Source organism: Anomaloglossus baeobatrachus, chromosome 6 (genome assembly GCF_048569485.1).
Source record: "Anomaloglossus baeobatrachus isolate aAnoBae1 chromosome 6, aAnoBae1.hap1, whole genome shotgun sequence".
Lineage (NCBI taxonomy): Eukaryota > Metazoa > Chordata > Amphibia > Anura > Aromobatidae > Anomaloglossus > Anomaloglossus baeobatrachus.
In genome coordinates this window covers 293,726-307,429 of record NC_134358.1, presented here as the reverse complement: position 1 = coordinate 307,429, position 13,704 = coordinate 293,726, and positions in this window count along the sequence as shown.

Here is a 13,704-nt window from a genome sequence, read left to right as displayed (position 1 = left end):
AAGAAAAAAGTTTGGAGAAGAAAATGAACGGCACATGATCCAAGGCACACCACATCCTCTGTAAAACATGGTGGAGGCAACGTGATGGCATGGGCATGCATGGCTTTCAATGGCACTGGGTCACTTGTGTTTATTGATGACATAACAGCAGACAAGAGTAGCCGGATGAATTCTGAAGTGTACCGGGATATACTTTCAGCCCAGATTCAGCCAAATGCCGCAAAGTTGATCGGACGGCGCTTCATAGTACAGATGGACAATGACCCCAAGCATACAGCCAAAGCTACCCAGGAGTTCATGAGTGCTAAAAAGTGGAACATTCTGCAATGGCCAAGTCAATCACCAGATCTTAACCCAATTGAGCATGCATTTCACTTGCTCAAATCCAGACTTAAGACGGAAAGACCCACAAACAAGCAAGACCTGAAGGCTGCGGCTGTAAAGGCCTGGCAAAGCATTAAGAAGGAGGAAACCCAGCGTTTGGTGATGTCCATGGGTTCCAGACTTAAGGCAGTGATTGCCTCCAAAGGATTCGCAACAAAATATTGAAAATAAAAATATTTTGTTTGGGTTTGGTTTATTTGTCCAATTACTTTTGACCTCCTAAAATGTGGAGTGTTTGTAAAGAAATGTGTACAATTCCTACAATTTCTATCAGATATTTTTGTTCAAACCTTCAAAATAAACGTTACAATCTGCACTTGAATTCTGTTGTAGAGGTTTCATTTCAAATCCAATGTGGTGGCATGCAAAGCCCAACTCGCGAAAATTGTGTCACTGTCCAAATATTTCTGGACCTAACTCTATCTATCTCTCTATCAATTATATCGATCGATCTATCTATCTATCAATCTGTCCTTCTATCTATCCTTCTATCCTTCTATATATCAATTATATCTATCTATCTATTCTATCTATCAATTATAACTATCTATCTATCTGTCCTATCTATCTATCTATCTATCCCTCTATCCCTCTATCTATCCTTCTATCCTTCTATCCATCTATCTATCTATCTATCTATCAATTATATCTATCTATCCTTCTATCTATCCATCCATCTATCTATCTATACTTCTATCTATCCCTCTATCTATCTATCTATCCTTCTATCTATGCATCTATCTATTATCTGTCATGTATCTATATATCCCTCTATCATCCATCCATCCCTCTATCATCCCTCTATAATCCATCTCTCTATCATCCATCCATCTTTGCATCTTAATAATCTGCTTCTGGTTTCTCAACAGCAATATAGAGGTCAAGATAACTAAAACTGCCTACGTTTTTCAATACAGGCAGTAGCTCAGTGGTAGAGCTGCTGCCTATGGAACAATGAGCTTTCACAGTTCCAGAGCTGATGATAATTTAATTTATTCACTGCACTGAGGGAGGAGCCGGGATATCAGCTGTGAGCCTCGGGAGTGTGGGACACACCTCTAAAATCGGGGCAGTCCCGCAGACTCCGGGACGGTTGGGAGGTATGAATAAAGTATTACTTTAAGAAGGCTCCATGTCTCACCATCCACTACATCTTTGAAGGCGAGACCACCTTCATTTTATAGACAATCATCTTGGCTATCTCAAACATACATGTGACTTACAACTATTTAGCATATGATTATTTATGCAGATTATTGGCATCTTACTCACATTTCCTAATAGCTCAGTGTGTTATTAGGTTGATTCACAAGTAAAAATCACTGGCGAGGAGGCGCCATGAAGAAGATTTCCCAAGAAAAGAGACACCGCATTATCCAGCTCATCAATAGCGGTGTCTCAGCCAAGAAAATTACAAAACTGTATCATGTGAGGCCATGACAGGTGGAAGAATACGAAATTACATCTGTTCATCCATTCAAAAGTATACAGGTGCTAGAGGTGGGGAGACAGAAGGCGCAAATAGGGTCTTACCCGGTAAAACCAGAAATGACGGAAAGTTATGATAACACTCACCTGATCAGGTTGTGCCAGTCACAACTCCTGAAATCGCATGTGAGTGTCAGCTTGGTTAAAAAGCAGCGGCCCCGTAAAACAGCCAAAAGTCATATATAAATATAATAAAACGGGTTTTAGCCGCGCTGAAAAACCACTGGTGCAGGATTAATGAAGAAGTTTCTTTTTTATTACAGCATTTCCAACGCGTTTCAGAGACTGGAACCGTCTCCTTCCTCAGGGAAAAAAGAAATCATGCAGCTGTCTAACAGTCAAGTGTTATAAAGGAGGATAAAGACTGCCACGTTGACAGCCATGACGTCATCCACCCACTCTGTTTGCAGGGCAATGACTCATAGACACGTGGAGAACATACAAAAAAAACACAATTAAATACAACAAATTATTGTAAAACACAAATTACTGCATGCGATAAAAATAAACATTATTAAAAGTTTTTAAAAACAAGTTTTTCGTGGTCCATTTTTAACATATAAAATTTGAGTTTTTCAGGCAAAATTCATAAAACAGGGGGTTAAATGGAAATGGAGAGGTGCGAACCTATGGACAAGTACTGGTATGCAAAGGGATTAAACCACCAAACCATTCCTCCAAATGCATCCAGTGGGCTTGGTGGAAATGGGGATGGAATGTCATGAAGTAGCACAGAAAGATCAGTTAATAAAGGCAAACGCCCTTAAAAAATGTGAAAATTTAATAAGTTTCTATATATATATAAACTGTAGAACTGTGCAAGTACATAAGCGTGATAAATGTTAGATCCATTTAATGCATCAAACTTTCCTGCTTGGAAGGATCAAAGTGAAAAATTTGAAACAAAGAGGGGCTGATGTGAAAGAGTCTGACATAAGGTGGAAAGAAATCGCATCTGTAAAAAGAAGCAAGTGCCAGTGGTGACGGGGTGAAATAAGTTCAGACCGTGGGAAAAAACAAACTGCGCAAGCGCATGGGAAGGATATAACCTTGCCAGGGTGATGAAAGTTCAGACAGCATGGAAATGTGCTCAGTGGCACAGAGTAGAGGGTGAATACACAAGTGAAAGTGCACTGTGCAAGGATGAAGAGTGTTTGGAGCTAATGATTATACTGATACAATTATCGGGATGACTGATGGACACCAAACAGGGGAAAAATACTTGTGAAATTAAAACACTCCAAAGAAGGCTATTACACCAAGATAATGACAATATAAAAATGTACATCATACGGGGAGGAGGAGTGCATGGAGCTAGCGGTAATACCGGCATTTCTATAGAGGAGAGGAACCAGGAGAAAAGGGGGACCGAATGTGTTTATAAATATTAAAATGTATTAAATATAAAGATAAAAATTATTGACAATAACAAGGCATCCATTAATACCAATTATTATAATCTTTTAAATTTATTAGAAAGGGAAAGTATTCAATATTAATTAATTAATTAATTAATACTTTAAATTTGGAGTGGAAGCACGCTGGAAAAAATGAAACTAACGAATCATAAAAATGTGTTGAAAAAATGTAAAATTACTTAATTTTATTTAATTAATTAATATTGAATACTTTCCCTTTCTAATAAATTTAAAAGATTATAATAATTGGTATTAATGGATGCCTTGTTATTGTCAATAATTTTTATCTTTATATTTAATACATTTTAATATTTATAAACACATTCGGTCCCCCTTTTCTCCTGGTTCCTCTCCTCTATAGAAATGCCGGTATTACCGCTAGCTCCATGCACTCCTCCTCCCCGTATGATGTACATTTTTATATTGTCATTATCTTGGTGTAATAGCCTTCTTTGGAGTGTTTTAATTTCACAAGTATTTTTCCCCTGTTTGGTGTCCATCAGTCATCCCGATAATTGTATCAGTATAATCATTAGCTCCAAACACTCTTCATCCTTGCACAGTGCACTTTCACTTGTGTATTCACCCTCTACTCTGTGCCACTGAGCACATTTCCATGCTGTCTGAACTTTCGTCACCCTGGCAAGGTTATATCCTTCCCATGCGCTTGCGCAGTTTGTTTTTTCCCACGGTCTGAACTTATTTCACCCCGTCACCACTGGCACTTGCTTCTTTTTACAGATGCGATTTCTTTCCACCTTATGTCAGACTCTTTCACATCAGCCCCTCTTTGTTTCAAATTTTTCACTTTGATCCTTCCAAGCAGGAAAGTTTGATGCATTAAATGGATCTAACATTTATCACGCTTATGTACTTGCACAGTTCTACAGTTTATATATATATAGAAACTTATTAAATTTTCACATTTTTTAAGGGCGTTTGCCTTTATTAACTGATCTTTCTGTGCTACTTCATGACATTCCATCCCCATTTCCACCAAGCCCACTGGATGCATTTGGAGGAATGGTTTGGTGGTTTAATCCCTTTGCATACCAGTACTTGTCCATAGGTTCGCACCTCTCCATTTCCATTTAACCCCCTGTTTTATGAATTTTGCCTGAAAAACTCAAATTTTATATGTTAAAAATGGACCACGAAAAACTTGTTTTTAAAAACTTTTAATAATGTTTATTTTTATCGCATGCAGTAATTTGTGTTTTACAATAATTTGTTGTATTTAATTGTGTTTTTTTTGTATGTTCTCCACGTGTCTATGAGTCATTGCCCTGCAAACAGAGTGGGTGGATGACGTCATGGCTGTCAACGTGGCAGTCTTTATCCTCCTTTATAACACTTGACTGTTAGACAGCTGCATGATTTCTTTTTTCCCTGAGGAAGGAGACGGTTCCAGTCTCTGAAACGCGTTGGAAATGCTGTAATAAAAAAGAAACTTCTTCATTAATCCTGCACCAGTGGTTTTTCAGCGCGGCTAAAACCCGTTTTCTTATATTTATATATGACTTTCATCCATTCAAAAGCTAAGAGGTGATGTCCAGGGAAAATATCGGAGTCACCAAGCCATCTCATCATAAGGTCTATCAGTTCTGGAGACACCTGGCAGTGGAGGCGGCTCGTCTGCTCCATAATAGTGAGATCACAAACGTCCATGAAGCACCCATTGACGCATGTTACACAAGTCTGGAATGGTGGCCAGTAAAAAAGTGAAGACTCAACTTCAATATCGTCATAAAAATCATTGGCTTGAGATTATAAAGAATGAAAAGTGGACAGTAGAAGATTGGAAACGGGCGATTTGGAGTGTTGACACGAACATCCATAGACTAAGTTCTGATAGGTGCAAATAGGCTGGAATAAACAAGGCAAAAAAGGGATAACAGATCAAGAAATTGTATGAACTGTCAAGTTCAGTGGAGGAAGCCTGATGATATGGGGGTGTTTCACAGCCAAAGGCATTGGATACTTGATCAGGGTGGATGGTGGTTTCAATGCTGAGCTGTATGTGAGGATCTTACAAGATGAGTTACTTTGTACACTCAAGTACTATGGGTATGAGAAAAATAGTGTTCCAGCAGAACAATGACCTGCCAACACTGTGCATCACCAAAAGATCACCATTCCTACAGTGAGGTATGGTGGAGGCAGCATTGTACTTTGGGTCTATTTCTCGGCAGCTGGACCTGAGACTTTAATCAAGTTGGAGGGAATTATGAACAGTTCTAAATATCAGTCAATTTTCAATCAAAACCATGAGGCCCTTACTTAGATGCTGAAAATGAAGAGGAATTTCGCCTTTCAGCACAACAATGACTCTAAGTGGCCTACATATCAACAAGAGTGGCCTTTCCAGAAGATCACAGTTCTAAATTTGGCTAAGCCATGGCCCAGACCCAAATCCAATCCAAAATTTGTGGTGACCTGAAGACGGCGCTGTACACAGGAGATAACCTGGCAATCTGACAGATGTGGAGCTACTGCAAGGAGAGGGGGGGGGGAGATCAACAGTTCTAGATGTATCATGTGGTAGATTTTGACCCAAAAAGACTACCGTATTTTTAGGACTATAAGACTTACTTTTTAACAAGAAAAACTCTTGCTAAAGTGTGTGTGTCTCATAGTCTGGAGGCAGCTTCCTGTGATGGAATAGGTCGCTGATAGAGCGTCCTTTTCGATTACAGAGAGAACTGCTCTCCCTTTCCTCCCGCTATACACTGATCTGTGTGATCAGGGCAGAGCAGGAGCATACTGGGACCTGAGTGGAGGCTGTACGAGCTTAAATAGCTGAAAAACCTTCCACAAGATTAATTCACATCACACGAACTAAAAGAGCCTTGAGTTAATTGGGTGGAAAGTCTTTCAGCTGCTCAGCTATTGAAGCCTCCATTCAGGTCCCAGTCAAGGACTGCAAGATGTGGTAATGAATAGTGTGTGTGTCTATATATGCATAGAATCAGAATGGTAGAGTTGGAAGGGACCTCAAGGGCCTTTGGTTTCAACCCCCTGCGAGTGCAGGCTTTCCTAAATCATCCCAGCTATGTTTATAGCTTGAAGATTTCAATTGATGGCGAGCTCACCAGCTCCCGTGGTAGCCTGTTCCACTTTCTGACTGCCCTCACTGCCTTCCGCGGTAGCCTGCTCCACTCTTTGACTGCACTCACTACCTCCTGCGGTAGCCTGTTCCACTCTCTGGCTGCCATCACTGCCTCCTGTGGCCCCCTGATCCATTCTCTGTCTACCGTCACTGCCTCCCGTGGCTGCTTATTCCATTCTGACTTCACTCACTGCCTCCCATGCCCCCCTGTTCCACTCTCTGACTGACCTCACTGCCTCCTGTGGTGCCCTGTTCCACTCTCTGACTGACCTCACTACCTCCTGTAGCCTCCTGTTCCACTCTCTGACTGCCCTCACTACCTCCTGTGGCTGCCTGTTCCATTCTGACTGCACTCACTGCCTCCCATAGCCCCCTGTTCCACTCTCTGACTGACCTCACTACCTCCTGTGGCCTCCTGTTCCACTCTCTGACTGCCCTCACTACCTCCCGTGGCTGTCTGTTCCCCTCTCTGACTACCCTCACTACCTCCTGTTCCACACTCTGACTGCCCTCACTGCCTCCCGTTGCCACCTTTTCCACTCTCTGACTCCCCTCACTACCTCCTGTGGCCTCCTGTTCCACTCTCTGACTGCCCTCACTACCTCCTATGGCCTCTTGATCCACTCTCTGACTGCCCTCACTGCCTCCCGTGGCTGCCTGTTCCACTTTATGACTGTGCTCACTGCCTCCCGTGGCCCTCTGTTCCACTCTCTGACTGCGCTCACTGCCTCCCGTGGCCGCCTGTTCCACTCTCTGACTGCCCTCACTGCCGCCTGCGGTAGCCTGTTCCACTTTTTGACTACCCTCACTATCTCCTGTGGCCTCCTGTTCTACTCTTTCACTGCCCTCACTACCTCCTGTTCACTCTCTGACTAGCTTCATTACCTCCTGGGCTGCCTGTTCCACTCTCTGACTGCCCTCACTGCCTTCCGTGGTAGCCAGTTCCACTCTCTTACTGCCCTCACTACCTCCTATGGCCTCTTTTTTCACTCTCTGACTGCCCTCACTACCTCCCGTGGCCATCTGTTCCACTCTCTGACTGCCCTCTCTACCTCCCACGGTAGCCTGAGCCACACTCTGGCTGCCATCACTGCCTCCCGTGGCAGCCTGTTCCATTCTCTGACTGTCGTCACTGCCTCCTGTGGCTACCTATTCCATTCTCTGACTATCCTCACTGCCTCCTTTGACCTCCTGTTCTACTCTCTCACTGCCCTCACTACCTCCTGTTCCACTCTCTGACTACCCTCACTGCCTCCTGTGGCTGCCTGTTCCACTCTATGACTGCCCTCACTACCTCCTATGGCCTCTTGATCAACTCTCTGAGTGCCCTCACTACCTCCCACGGTAGCCTGATCCACACTCTGGCTGCCCTCACTGCCTCCCGTGACTGCCTGTTTCATTCTCTGACTGTCCTCACTGCCTCCTTTGGCCTCCTGTTCCACTCTCTGACTGCTCTCTCTACCTCCCGTGGCTGCCTGTTCCACTCTCTGACTGCTCTCACTGCCTCCTGCGGTAGCCTGTTCCACTTGTTGCAGGGGTGGCATGGAGCTGTTGTAGTCATGGGCAAGGGTGAACCCTGGCTGCTGAGCAGCCCTGAAATTTTGGTCCGAGCTCCGGCCAGCGAAAACCCCATAGGGAAACAACGATCAAAATAAAATTTATCCTCAAAGAAAAACCCAGCGAATTAAACCCAGAAGGATTTACCGGTAATAACCTAAACGCCGATTTGATGTCTGGCTTTGCAAGCAACACATCTTTTCCAAACTGCCTCAGCAAATCTACCACCATGTCAAAAGACGCGTATTTCACTGATGCCGTGGAAGAATCAACTTCATCATTCAACGAACAACCCTTCGGATATGATAAATGATGTATGAGCCTAAATGAACCAGCTTCTTTCTTAGGAACCAAACCTAACGGTGACACTAACAAACAGAGCAGAAACAAACGGCCCTGCTACTCTACCCGCCTCAACCTCTTTCGCAATTTTTTCCCTAACAATCTCTATATGATCCTTAACCGATGCTAAATTCTCAACCCGAACACAACTCACACCATTAAAATTAGGAACATAAAAACCAAAAGAAAACATCCAAAATGACCCTACGCTTCTCCCTGTCTGGAAATATTTGTAACCAAGGCCGCATTTTTTCAAGAATCACTGGCGTCGGTACTTTTAAAACTTTCATAGTTTCATAGTTTTTAAGGTTGAAGGGAGACTCTAAGTCCATCTAGTTCAACCCGTAGCCTAACATGTTGATCCAGAGGAAGGCAAAAAAAAACCCAATGTGACAAACAAGTTCCAATAGGGAAAAAATGTCCTTCCTTCGTCCACATCCGGCAATCAGACTAGTTCCCTGGATCAACACCCTGTCATAAAATCTAATATACATAACTGGTAATATTATATTTTTCAAGAAGAGCGTCCAGGCTCTGCTTAATGTTAGTAGTGAATCACTCATTACAACATCATGTGGCAGAGAGTTCCATAGTCTCACTCCTCGTACAGTAAAGAATCCTCGTCTGTGATTACGATTAAACCTTCTTTCCTCAAGATGTAGCGGATGCCCCCGTGTTCCAGTCGCAGGCCTAGGTGTAAAGAGATCTTTGGAAAGGTCTCTGTACTGTTCCCTCATATGTTTATACATTGTGATTAGATCCCCCCTAAGTCTTTGTTTTTCCAAACTAAATAACCCCAAGTTTAATAACCTGTCTTGGTGTTGCAGCCCCCCCATTCCTCTAATAATCTTGGTCGCTCTTCTATCTACCTGTAAGATTATGCTATTTATAACCTTCTATACTTTTGCTATCAAGAAAAGCCTCCATTCCTCTCTTACATTCATTCAGTGAGTTGGCCATCACCACTTCCTCAGGAAGAGCGTTCCAGAGCCTCACTGCTCTTACCGTGAAGAACCCTCTTCTATGCTGATGTAGGAATTTTCTTTCCTCCAATCGAAGAGAATGCCCCCTTGTTCTTGTCATAGTCCTTGGTACAAACAGATCATGGGAGAGATCTCTATATGGCCCTCTGATATATTTGTACATATTTATTAGGTCTCCCCTAAGTCTTCTCTTTTCTAGAGTAAATAGACCTAATTTTGATAACCTTTCCGTGTATTGTAATGCACCCACTCCCTTTATTATTTTAGTAGCCCGCCTCTGAACCCTCTCAAGTTCAGTAATGTCTTTCTTGAGCACCGGCGCCCAAAATTGCACACAATACTCCAAGTGTGGTCTGACGAGTGATTTGTACAGAGGGAGAATGATGTTTTCATCTCGTGCCCCCAGACCTCTTCTAATGCATCCCATCACCCTATTTGCTTTGGTGGCTGCTGCCTGACACTGGGCACTCCAATTTAGATTCTTATTGACTAAGATGCCTAAGTCTTTTTCCATGTCTGATTTCCCCAGCGGTTTCCCATTTAGTAAGTAATCGTAGCATCTGTTTCTCCTTCCCACATGCATAACCTTACACTTATCTGTGTTAAACCTCATTTGCCATTTTTCAGCCCAATTCTCCAATTTACTCAAATCCATCTGTAGTTGCAAACTGTCCTCCTTTGTGTTAACTACCTTACATAGTTTTGTATCATCTGCAAATACTGATATTTTACTCTGTAAACCATCCACCAGATCATTAATAAATATATTAAATAGTAGGGGGCCCAATACAGACCCCTGTGGCACCCCACTAGTACCCATGGCCCAATCTGAGTATGCGCCATTAATAACCACTCTTTGTTTTCTACTACTAAGCCAGCTACCTACCCTTTGCTCCTTTGTATTGGATATGGTTAAAATCAGAATTCCCCACACACAAAAAAACATAACGCAAATGGATAAAAAGGACATAAGGTGCTGTAGTGCAGAACGGGGTTTGGTCAAATACCCTATAGATTCCCCTGCCTTGCCGCGGAGGTCGTCACCCTAAGTGAACGAAATGGTGCGCACGCTCACCGTCGGGTCACCCTCCTATCCCTGCACTATGCTAAAGTGCAAATAGTCTGAGAATACAGAAGTGCAGAAAATTGCCAATTGTTACTGCACTACAAATCAGTCCATAATGTCCGTACTGTCAAAAACACTTATTTTTAGATGACAGTATCAATAAATACTCCAAAAATAATAGGAAAAGGTATGGACCACAAAACTATCAAATGGCTCACGTATTTGATTATTATGTTACAAACTCCAAATCTTTATAACGTACTGAATGCCTTGGAAGACTATAATATCCACCGATATAGATTATAAAGTGCACTAGTGCTATGCATCTGCTAGAGCCCTAAGGTGCTGTGCATATAATTCATCACAGTATTTAGTCATGTGTAAACATTCCACTAAAAATAAGGAAAAGACAGAAAAAAAACAAATTCTTCAGGTCTGATTGTCAAATGTATAGATAATCACAGTGAGTGGTCATATGTAAACATTGCACTCATAGCAACAAGGCTGAGAAAATGTCATATCACACTACAGTGTATACATAGCAGTGATATGACTCCAGTATAACAAAGGCACATACTAGAGCATTAATATACAAAACATGCAAATAAAATTTGGAGATAAATAGATGAACATTCCACCCCACTGAAGGCCACGTCTCACTAAGGGACATCGCTAGCCACATCGCTGCTGAGTCACGGTTTTTGTGACGCAACAGCGATCTTGCTAGCGATGTCGTGCTCTGTGACATCCAGCAATGACCTGGCCCCTGCTGTGAGGTCGCCGGTTGTTGCTGAATGTCCTGGACCATTCTTTGGTCGTTGCTCTCCCGCTGTGAAGCACACATTGCTGTGTTTGACAGCGAGAGAGCAACGATCTGAATGTGCAGGGAGCCGGCTTCTGCGGACGCTGGTAATCAAGGTACACATCGGGTAACCAAGCAAAGCGCTTTGCTTGGTTACCCGATATTTACCTTGGTTACCAGCATCCGCAGCTTCTAGAAGCCAGCTCTCTGCTCCCTGCACACGTAGCCATGGTACACATCGGGTAACTACAGTGCCTACAAGTAGTATTCAACCCCCTGCAGATTTAGCAGGTTTGATAAGATGCAAATAAGTTAGAACCTGCAAACTTCAAACAAGAGCAGGATTTATTAACAGATGCATAAATCTTACAAACCAACAAGTTATGTTGCTCAGTTAAATTTTAATAAATTTTCAACATAAAAGTGTGGGTCAATTATTATTCAACCCCTAGGTTTAATATTTTGTGGAATAACCCTTGTTTGCAATTACAGCTAATAATCGTCTTTTATAAGACCTGATCAGGCCGGCACAGGTCTCTGGAGTTATCTTGGCCCACTCCTCCATGCAGATCTTCTCCAAGTTATCTAGGTTCTTTGGGTGTCTCATGTGGACTTTAATCTTGAGCTCCTTCCACAAGTTTTCAATTGGGTTAAGGTCAGGAGACTGACTAGGCCACTGCAACACCTTGATTTTTTCCCTCTTGAACCAGGCCTTGGTTTTCTTGGCTGTGTGCTTTGGGTCGTTGTCTTGTTGGAAGATGAAATGACGACCCATCTTAAGATCCTTGATGGAGGAGCGGAGGTTCTTGGCTAAAATCTCCAGGTAGGCCGTGCTATCCATCTTCCCATGGATGCGGACCAGATGGCCAGGCCCCTTGGCTGAGAAACAGCCCCACAGCATGATGCTGCCACCACCATGCTTGACTGTAGGGATGGTATTCTTGGGGTCGTATGCAGTGCCATCCAGTCTCCAAACGTCACGTGTGTGGTTGGCACCAAAGATCTCGATCTTGGTCTCATCAGACTAGAGAACCTTGAACCAGTCTGTCTCAGAGTCCTCCAAGTGATCATGAGCAAACTGTAGACGAGCCTTGACATGACGCTTTGAAAGTAAAGGTACCTTACGGGCTCCTCTGGAACGGAGACCATTGCGGTGGAGTACGTTACTTATGGTATTGACTGAAACCAATGTCCCCACTGCCATGAGATCTTCCGGGAGCTCCTTCCTTGTTGTCCTTGGGTTAGCCTTGACTCTTCGGACAAGCCTGGCCTCGGCACGGGTGGAAACTTTCAAAGGCTGTCCAGGACGTGGAAGGTTAACAGTAGTTCCATAAGCCTTCCACTTCCGGATGATGCTCCCAACAGTGGAGACAGGTAGGCCCAACTCCTTGGAAAGGGTTTTGTACCCCTTGCCAGCCTTGTGACCCTCCACAATCTTGTCTCTGATGGCCTTGGAATGCTCCTTTGTCTTTCCCATGTTGACCAAGTATGAGTGCTGTTCACAAGTTTGGGGAGGGTCTTAATTAGTCAGAAAAGGCTGGAAAAAGAGATAATTAATCCAAACATGTGAAGCTCATTGTTCTTTGTGCCTGAAATACTTCTTAATACTTTAGGGGAACCAAACAGAATTCTTGTGGTTTGAGGAGTTGAATAATAAATGACCCTCTGAATAAACTTTTCACCATTTAAAAAAAAAAAAAAAACAAATAAAGAAATAACATTCTTTTTTGCTGCAGTGCATTTCACACTTCCAGGCTGATCTACAGTCCAAATGTCACAATGCCAAGTTAATTCCGAATGTGTAAACCTGCTAAATCTGCAGGGGGTTGAATACTACTTGTAGGCACTGTATAAGCAAAGCGCTTTGCTTAGTAACCCAATGTGTACTATGGTTACCAAGCACAGCGTCGTTACACGGGTCACTGGTGGCTGCTGGCTGATCTCTGATTACTGTGGAGATCTCCCTGATTGACAGCTCACCAGCGACCATGTAGCGACGCTCCAGCGATCCCTGCCAGGTCAGATCGCTGGTGGGATCGCTGGAGCATCGCTTAGTGTGACGATACCTTTAGAGCCAAATCACAGCAGGGTATGTAACTGCAATATAATAGAGGCTAGTTTTGTGCTAGATATAATACTACTTAGATTTAACGCAGGCTTGAGCAAGTTCGCCAGGTTACTCCAATCCAGCCAGATTGCTGGTAGCCAAAAGAAAATTAGCGCAATAGCCAATCGCCCGACGCGTTTCCCCCCGGCTCAAATTCCTGCCAGGGTTCTTCAGGGGCTCCCACAATAAGGTACAGATGGCTGGCCACAGTCTGCCGTACACAATCTCGGTCCCAGTTTTTAAGGATTTTTCTTTATGGTCTTCCAGTGTAATTACCCCTTAATGATAATCTCTACGGTCTTTTCCTTTGTATTGAGCAACCGCTGCCTAGATTGTATGTGTTTCTTAAAGCATTTGGACATAGAGTGTGCTTCGCCGCAAAATGAGCACTTGTGTCGAAATCGACAGTTATTTAACCACCGGCATGCCGACTCATTAAACGCAAAGC